The sequence below is a fragment of the Adiantum capillus-veneris genome, chromosome 3 (assembly GCF_014529385.1).
Source record: "Adiantum capillus-veneris isolate H3 chromosome 3, ASM1452938v2, whole genome shotgun sequence".
Classification (NCBI taxonomy): Eukaryota; Viridiplantae; Streptophyta; class Polypodiopsida; order Polypodiales; family Pteridaceae; genus Adiantum; species Adiantum capillus-veneris.
In genome coordinates, this window is record NC_140933.1 from 71,777,414 (window position 1) to 71,787,395 (window position 9,982).

Sequence of the window (9,982 nt, forward strand, 5' to 3'; positions counted from 1 at the left end):
TTGAGGGTAGGTGGCAAGGGGGGGGCGTGGAGGGGGTCCTAGGGGGGTTTACTTATGATATGGTATCCATACTTTTAGAAAACTATTGAGAAAAATGATTAAAAGGCTTGTTTTTTTTATTTTTCTTCTGAGCCAAAGGGGAAGGTGGCCCACATCACATGCACCTTGCTTTGGAGTCTTCCATTATGCACCACATGAGATTGACACCTCAAGATACCGCAAGGGCCCATGATGTCACCAAGCATCTTATCTGTACACAGGGAAATTTCTAAATAGAAAATCTTGGAATGGTGGATCCTGCCACTTGATCTTCACTCTTTCGCCAAGTAACATTAACTCCCATTCCCTTTACCGTGGGGTTCACCAATCCATGGAACTCATTCCCATGTGAAGCTCATGCATGCGGAAAAAATCGAGTCATGATTAGGCAGCATCCCCCAAGCGTATCCTCTCAACTAGCTATAATTTTTTGTCCGCACTAGCATCATGCATGGAGCTCGAAGCCTTCAAAATGCAAGATGAAATTTTTTTTTATTTCTCTTTCTATTTTTTTGGTTTTTTTTTCTCTTGGCTATGTACAAGTGACGACTTCTTGGGGGGTCGTGAAAAGCATGCATCGTATAGCCCTCCCCTGATGGCTGGAGACATTCATGTCTCTAGCCTGTGTCCCAATTTGAAAGGTTATCAACAATGTATTAAAAAGTGTCAGCACACTTCTCAACTAGTCTGCAATTGTATGGTTTAAGCCGCCATCCATTTACTGGGGTATGATGCAAATTTCCATCCAGATCTCCTAGCCTATAACTTCCATTTAGGAACTTTTGCACTACCACAAAAGGCCCCTCCCATTTCAACAAAAACTTACCATCCTTCCTATGGTCGAATCGGTTGTCATACCGCAGCACAAGAGATCCCTCTTTGATACCTTTCTTTATCAACTGGCTATTGAACTTTTTTCGTCGCTTCTCTGCCTGTGTAGCATAATGTTGAATTGCCGATTCTCTATCTAGTTCTAGCCGCTCCAAGTCGATGATTCGTTGCTCCACCTTCTTCTTTTGATCATTCTCATGGTAGGCTTTTAAAACTCGTAGACTTGCCAACTCTACCTCTATGGGTAGAAGAGCCTCTTGCCCATACACTAGGTGAAAAGGGGTGTACCCCAAAGAGGTCTTGAAAGATGTCCTGTAAGCCCAAAGTGCTGCTTCTAAGTGTTTGTCCCATGCCTTTGGGTGCATATGCACTTGCTTAGTGATAATTGTACAAATAAGGCCATTCACCTTCTCAACTAGCCCATTACATTGAAGATAATAAGGAGTAGAGTGCCTAAGCTTTATCTGCAATTTTTCCATTAATTCCCCTACTAGATCTGCTCGAAACCCAGGTCCTCTATGAGATAGGATCTCCAAAGGTGTACCAAACCTGCAACAAATGCACTCAAAGATGAACTCACCCACATCTTTGGCAACGATCCTCCTAGTAGAGCGTGCCTCTACCCATCTAGTCATGTAGTCAACCCCATGAGGACATACTCCTTTCCAGAATGCGTGCATGGTAACGATCCCACATCTTTGGCAACGATCCTCCTAGTAGAGCGTGCCTCTACCCATCTAGTCATGTAGTCAACCCCATGAGGACATACTCCTTTCCAGAATGCGTGCATGGTAACGATCCGATTGCATCAATACCCCATTTTTCAAATGGGCCATAAGCTGAGATAGGACTGTGCTTCTCATAGGCTAACCTCCTAAGACCAGCCTTTTGACAAAACTCACAAGTGCGGCAATAGTGCTGCACATCTCAGTGTAGACTTGACCAAACAAAACCAGCTTGGAGAATCTTCCTACTAGTGATTTCTTGAGCAAAATGCCCACCACACACTCCCTCATGAAAACTACTTAGAATTCCCTTGATCTCTTTGGTAGAAGGCACTTTTCTGAACAGTGCATCCTTTCCTCTACGGTACAAATCTTCATTCACTATGCAGTACTTGGTAGTCTTCCTAGCTAGCCATCTCCGTTCATTGAGACTCATGTGCTTAGGATCCTCGCAGTGCTCCAAGAAATAGAGAATGTCCTCTAGTTCTTCTTTGCCTTGAAATAGTGGGACCTTTACAGTGACAGCCCCAAACATGACACTCTGCAACTCTTCTGTAGCCAACGCATCTGCTTCTTTGTTCTTCTCCCTCGGCACAAAGTGGATTTGTGCACTCTCAAACTTCCTCATTAGAGATTTGGCCTCTCTCATTTTGGTAGCTAGTTTGTCACTCTTACAAGCCCACACCCCTATCATTTGTTTCACTATCACATGGAATCACCATAAACATTCAACCTAGTTATGCCACAGGAGAGACACCATTGTAACCCCAAGGTGAGAGCCTAATACTCTGCCTCATTATTAGAGTGAGCCTCTTCCAGCTGAAACCCTTTGCAAAAAAACTTTTCTCCCAAAGGATTTAACACAAAAATTCCTACTGACGCTCTATCTTTTACCCGTTTGTAGGCACCATCAAAGTATAAACTGTGAGCCTCCAAAAGAAGCTTAGGTCTTTCATAGCATCGTTGTGCTAGCACATCTTCTAGGCATGCCCTAGTAGTTCTCTCCACTTGTAGTGTGTAATCAAACTCCTGTAGCTAGCTGCACCACCCATTTTGCTATCCTTGGGGATAGTTCCATGTGTTGCAAAGCATACGGGAAAACATCCTCAGTTTTGGTAAGCACAACAAACCTTTTTGGTAACAAGTAAGCCCTAAAATTTTCCACCGCAAATTTAAAGGCCAAGACCAACTGTTCTGTAGAGGTGAAGCCCTTCTCCGCTACAGTCATAACTCTACTTACAAAATACACAGGTCTCATCAAGAGTGTCTTTGGGTCCTTTTGCATCAAAAATGCCACCAATGCCTCGCAGCCAAGGCTAGGGTTGACATAGAAGGTCTCCTCCCAGCAAGGTTGCAAGACAATAGGTAAAGATCCCATAATTTTCTTAACCTCCTCAAAACACCTGTCACTATTCCCATCCCATGCCAAGGTAGCTTGCCTTGTGAGTTGCTGCAGTGGATAGATTGCTTGTGAAAGAAGATGATGAAGCGACTCAAATAGCGTACCTTTTTCAAAAATGATACCAATTGTTTAATGTTTGAAGGTGAAGGCAGAGCAAGGAGTGACTTCACTTTCTCGGGATCAGCTTATATCCCTTTCTCAGACACTACATGACCAAAAGAGTTACCTTGGATTCCCCAATGTGGCACTTATCCTTGTTGAGTTGCCCTCCCAACTAAGCTAGTCGTGTAAACCCTCAAGTGTAATGCTCTAGAGCTATATATGCAAAAGTCATCAATGAAGACTCTGATAGACTTACCAAAATAGAGCTGAAAAACCAAATTCATGAACCGCTGGAAGGTAGCTGGGGCATTAGTCAGGCCAAATGGCATAACCCTATATGCAAAACATCCCCATGGTGTAATAAAAGTCGTCAACCGCTGATCTTCATCTGCAATCCTTATTTGAAAATACACTGAATACCCATCACACACAGTATACCTCTCATGACATGCCACTTCATTCAAGATCTCATCTTGAAAAGGGAGAGGAAAATGATCCCTCTTTGAAGCAGCATTTAGTGGCTTGTAATCTACACACACTCTCCACTTACCATTTTTCTTCGAAATTACCACCACTGGGGATACCCATTCTGAATCCTCTATGGGACAAATGAACCCTGCTTTAAGCAGCCTCTTTACCTCCTTTAGCTGTGCGTCTTGTTGGACCACTCCAAGCCTCCTTAGCTTCTGCATGACTGGTCTAGTACCTTCCTGAAGCTGAATGCAATGTTGTGTCACCATGACCCCTTTGATGTGCTCATAATCTGTGATGAAAAGGCCAACATGTTTCTTTAAGACCTGTATGTAAGACTCCCTTTCCTCTTGAGGCAAGTCCTTGGCTAGCATGGTCTCTAGTCCTTTTTCATCTATTTCACCTTGGATGTCTTGGCTCTTCTCCTTCTCTGGATCTCGCAGCAGTATACCCATCACCTCTAGAGAGCTTGCCTCATCCTCGGACGTATGCTCATTAGATGAGGAGTAATCACTCGTACTCCACTCATCCGCAGAAGACTCTAGCTCTAGATTATGTTGCTAGTGCTTACCTTTAGCTCTCCTAGTGCTCACCATCTTGGACTAAGCCCCCCATATCTTAGGTGAGAGATGAAGGAGTTGTTGCCAAGTGATCTTCGGCCCTTGCTTACTAACATCTGCCACAAGGTCATATGGTAAAGATCCCACTCCAAGTGGAAAATCCTCCAAGCCAATGTGTCTCCTAGACCTATTTTTCCTTTTCTTTGCACCCTTGGGAGCTTGTGATGATCCTTCTTGAGGAACCTCTTCCCGCTCTGAGGCATCCATCTCATCATATTTGTGTCTCCTTACCCTTTTGATTGGCATTGTATCAGCTTCACTCACCTTTGCCTTCCCCTTATCTTTGCCATGGTTTAGGCTAATGACTGATACTGCCCTCTCTTCACCCCCAGGAGGGAGTGGGGGAATTTTCGCTGGTGTGAGTGGTGGTGGTGCCGAGGGCCTTATATCTGTATTGTTGGTGCCATGGGTGCGATAGGCCTTGCTTGTGGCCTATCAGGTGCAGGAGTTACTGGTTGTCGGGGTAGGCATCGTGGATTTCCATTCCCTTGGTGAGGAAAGGGGCAATAATACATACCATGACCTACCTGCCCACAATTGTAGCATAAATATTCCCTAGCTTGCCGTTGACCACCTTCACGATTAGCTCCATTGGCTGGTGGTGGGGGTCTTTGAACCAAGTTTAAGAAGAGGCTTTCCAACTGATTGGTAATCTGTTGCACTAGCTCCTGGTGTGCAATTTTGGGGTTGGTTGGGGCCACCCCTCCCACTGGCCTTGGCTGTTGTGCCATTGGTGGAGGCTCGATTCCTCCTCGCAGTTGAGCTTGGAACTGCAGCTTATGATTCTTCTCTCTTGCATGAAGAATGGCTTGATCATAGGAAGTTGGGAACTTCCCTTTCACTTTTTCTTGCAGGATCGGATAAAGTCCTGCTAAAAAGCAGTCCTTCTTAAGACAATTAGGTGCCCTTTCTCCCTCGCCTAAGGAGGATGACCACTTCTCCCAGAGCTTGAGAAAGTGATCTTCGTATGCCTTATAATTATTTGGCAAAGACTGACGGAGTTCTTGAAGTTGTCTCCATATTTCATCTGGGGATTCTTGATGTTGATAGTTGCTGAGAAAAGTCATCTTTAATCTCTCCCAATCCTCTCTCACGTCTGGAGGGAGCATCTGGTACCAAGCCTTGGTCCCCCTTCCACAAAACCAGTGGGAAGGCCTTGACCTTAGTAGCTTCCTCATCTCATCCGGATACCAAGAAGGCCATTTCTAGATTGTCTAGAAAATCAGAGGCGACTTCACCCGGCTGCCCATAAAAGTTTGGAAAAGCCATCTGCTCAAGATCTCAAAATTGCAACACCCCCTTTCTTTTTTGAAATCTTTATATATATATATAATGATTTGAAAATCACAATGGTTTGTACAACGGGTTGGAACTAAGTTTAATGATCAAGGAGCTAGAACAAAATGAAAATAGATACATCAAATGAGTGATGATAATCCAATAGAAGCGGGATAATAGGATGTGGGGATCTAAGGATTTCATCTAATACTTGGGGTCCAAACAAGAAGACTATTTTTTACTGGTAGAAAATTTTCCTATCGACATATATGTTCACATGCATATGACGTAGGAAGCTAAAAGAAAAAAATTACGGCCCGTTATCCATGATTACATGGTAAAAACTTACTTACTGCAGTCGCACCTTCTTGGCCTTGACAAGGTTGTATATCCACAATAGATCACAACCCTTCATGACTTCCACCTTACCAAAATCCTCAGCTACCATCACATAGGGAGTGGTGACGACATCACATAGGGAGTGATGACGACGTGCTTGACAACTTTGAGGTTTTTTGCTAATAACAATTGCAGGTAGTTGCCGTAATCAAACTGTTGCATGAAGAGAATTGCATTTAGGTGTAAAAATCTCCCCCAATCCACTCTATTGCATCTATGGCGGACAACTTCTTTAAGATGAGTTGCAAGGGAAGAGCAGGGAGGCTCTCAACCCGCTCTCCAAAGCACCGATGAGAGTAGCCGAACCACTCTTCCTTTGGACATGGAAGTTCCCTTGATGTCCTTGCTTCGGGGTTGACAAAGTGTATTGGTTGCACTCGCATACATGCCGCAAAACATGCGACCTTACATAGCTTTGCCTCAGAGGACGACCTCCATGGTAGCCTGGGTGCAATCTTTGCTACTACTTTTGAAATAGGCTTTGAAGTTGAAGCACCCGCACTGCCAAGTGCCTCCTTCCCATTGTGTACCATGTACTTTCAAGCTTGTTTAGACGCTTCCTTTCCTTTCACTTGTGCAACACCCTTGGGACACTTAGGAGTGGTTATGGATCTCTTCTTCTTTGAGGATTCTTTAGGAAAAAGAGGTTTTACTACTCTCTTTCCTCCCTTGATGTAAACGCACTTGTCACTATGGATGTCGATGTAGAAAACCTCTGCCTCGAGTGTGCTTGTCAAGGTTTCTTCACTCATTTGCAAGAAAACTAAAGGCTTAGCAAACCTCCTCAGTGGGGGCACCATTTAATGAGGCGTGCAAAAAAAACTTGGTGGCCTCTCCACCAAGACGATGCACACGGACCTCATCAAGGGAGGGCAAAAAAACCTTTGGGGCACCACCTAGCTAAATTTGCGGCTAGGAAGAAAAGTGAGAATCAACACAGTACACATGCACAAAGGCATTGGGATACGCACTCATGTTGCAGCCTCATCAGGCTAACTTCTAACACCCAAGTGAGAATGCACATGCAAAAGAAATCCAAATGGAAGGGTGATGGTATGAGGAAACCACTCTTGTGTTGTGAGAGGCTTGAAGGGGTGCCTATTCAAAACCTCTCTTGACCAACTCTATCAAATGGATGCAATGGGAAGGGAAATTGTGTGGTTGAGAGAGAGAGAGAGAGAGAGAGAGAGAGAGAGAGAGAGAGAGGAGAATAAGAAGAGAAGGTAATATAAATATGTTGGAGGGTGGGGAGAATGAAGGGAAGAAGGATCAATGACAATATAATGCAATGCTTCACTATAGTCTCAAGCCTCCATAATCTGCGACATACTCACCCATACTCTACGCACATACTCACAAGCAAAGAGTCTAAACATTATGAAATCTTCAATGTGGAGTGGATTAAGGGTGAGCATCACAACTCCATCAAAGGGGAGGTTGCAAGTAGCAAAGCTCACACACAAATCTAACTTGCTAATGACTAGATATACATAGAACTCCGCCTCCCAATACACTAGTGGTATCCTAGTGTTGCACTCAAGTACTTAGTGAAGGAAATATACAATGTGGAGGGCCCCCTTTGGCTGAGATTGGGGTTCTTTATATAGATTTTCTTGCATGATTATATTTAGGGATAATCACAATTTACAAGGTTAAACCAGGGGGGGGCAAACGCCACCACCTTGTCCTTGTGGATGCTTGTCCTAGAAGCTTCTCGTTGCTACTTGTAATGGTGCTTCTTCATCATCCACTTGCAGAAATTTTATTTACCCTTGAGCCTTTGAATATATTGAGTTCTCATCTCACCATTGTTGGTGGAGGGAAGTGATCAATGAGGCATAGTTAAGAGGTAGATGTATATATATGAGAATGAGTGAGAGTGGGAGGTGAAGAGATGGAGTTTTATGGTTGATTTGAGTGGGGTGAAGTGGGATTTGTGATGAAAGATAGGAATTCATAATACTTGTGTAATTGTGTGTGTAGTTAACTATAGTGTGTGAGTGTGTGTGTGTGTGTGTGTGTGTGTGTGTGTGTGTGTGTGTGTGTGTGTATAGTTAACTAGTGCACATCCTTACAAGGAAAGGGAAGGTGATGAAGTGCAGTCATAGAAGCTTGGGAGGGTTGATTAGGAATGAAGAGTGAAGGTAGTTTTGTGCAAAACTAAGTGTGTGTGTGAGCAAGAACGTGAAGAGGGCAAGATAAGAGAAGACTAGGTGATAGGAAAAAAGGCCCAAAATAGGTGGTTTTTGACCAAAATGGCTCCAATATTGGTCCCAAAGGGTTCCATCCAAATTTTGAGGGTAGGTGAAAAGGGGGGGGCGTGGAGGGGGTCCTAGGGGGGTCTACTTATGATATGGTATCCATGCTTTTAGAAAACTATTGAAAAAAATGATAAAAAAGGCTTGTTTTTCTTATTTTCCTTATGAGCCAAAGGGAAAGGTGGTCCACATCACATGCACCTTTCTTTGGAGTCTTCCATTATGCACCACATTGGATTGACACCTCAGGATACCTCAAGGGTCCATGATGTCACCAAGCATCTTATTTGTACACAGGGAAATTTCTAAATAGAAAATCTTGGAATGGTGGATCCTGCCATTTGACCTTCACTCTTTTCCTAAGTAAAATTAACTCCCATTCCCTTTACCATGGAGTTCACCAATACATGGAACTCATTCCCATGTGAAGCTCATGCATGCAGAAAAAAACCGAGTCATGATTAGGCAGCATCCTCTCAACTAGCTATAATTTTTTGTCCGCACTAGCATCACGCATGGAGCTGGAAGCCTTCAAAATGCAAGATGAATTTTTTTAAAATTTTTCTCTTTCTTTTTTTTTTTTGGTTTTTTTCCTTTTGGCTATGTACAAGTGACTACTTCTGAGGGGTCGTGAAAAGCATGCATCAATGTCATGTTTGCACTTGTTTGGTCCATGTAGCTCATGTCCTTCAGGCAAAGATCTACCATGCTCCTCGTAAATTGTCTTGCTCAAATGCTCAGAGCGGTGGAAGCCAAGTCGAGGACCGCATTTTGGACATGCATGATTGCCCAAGCCTGAAAAATCACAAAATTAAAATATAAAAACGTTGGCATAGCCAGAAATAACATGTGTGTGAGGATTTCAAAGGCACTTACTTGAACACTCACCGAAGCCTATTGGCCAATCATGCATGCTCCACATGAGAATGCCTTGTACATGTACATTCCGTCATAAAATTGGTTGGGACATGTCAACCTCTATCCATCTCTCCCTCTCTCTTTCTATGTCTCTCTCTCTCTATCTTTCTTCTCAAGTTTTTTCCTATTTTATTTACATCCTATTTCTTTATATATCTCTGTCACAATCCATTTGCCAACAAATCTACGTACCTCTTACATCCATTTGCAAACAAAGCAAACAAGTTTGCAATGACATGTGACAAGATTGCATCTACTTCACTAAGCAACCTACGTAAAAAAATCGTCAATAATAATTCCTATTGCATCAATAGGTCAAATGAATGAGGTATGTGCACTTCTTAATCTCCTAATTTTTCTATCTTTATGCATGTAAGTGTGTGTGTGTGTGTGTGTGTGTGTGTGTGGGTGTGGAGTAGAATACAATAGGGAAAGAGGAGGGGGAATGTTTTGTGATTACCTTAAAAAGTTGTAGATATAGCTGACCGTTAGGTTGAGCATCCTATGACAATTGCGGTAAGCCACCTTCAAAGACTCCTTCGCAAAAAAACAAAAACTCCTTCATAACGAACCAAAAATGTGTGTGTGTGTGTGTGTGTGTGTGTGTGTGTGAGAGAGAGAGAGAGAGAGAGAGAGAGAGAGAGAGAGAGGGAGAAGGTGGGGAGAGATAGACAAGGGAAAGAGAGGTAGAAGGTGTGGGTGTGGGACATGCAGTAGGGAGCTCGAGGGGGACTTGGTGCAGGTGCGATGGCAAAGAAAAAAGACCAAAGTATGCCGTAAAAATGCGGCATACTCTGCCCTTCTTTCTTTTTTAGATGCCAGTGATTTCCGCACATATTACCACGGATATTTAAGTGTCTATTACCGCATAACGTCATTTCAAATGGATTCAAACATATCCGAGGTAGCAAGGGGGGAGGGGGGGGAATCTAGGATACC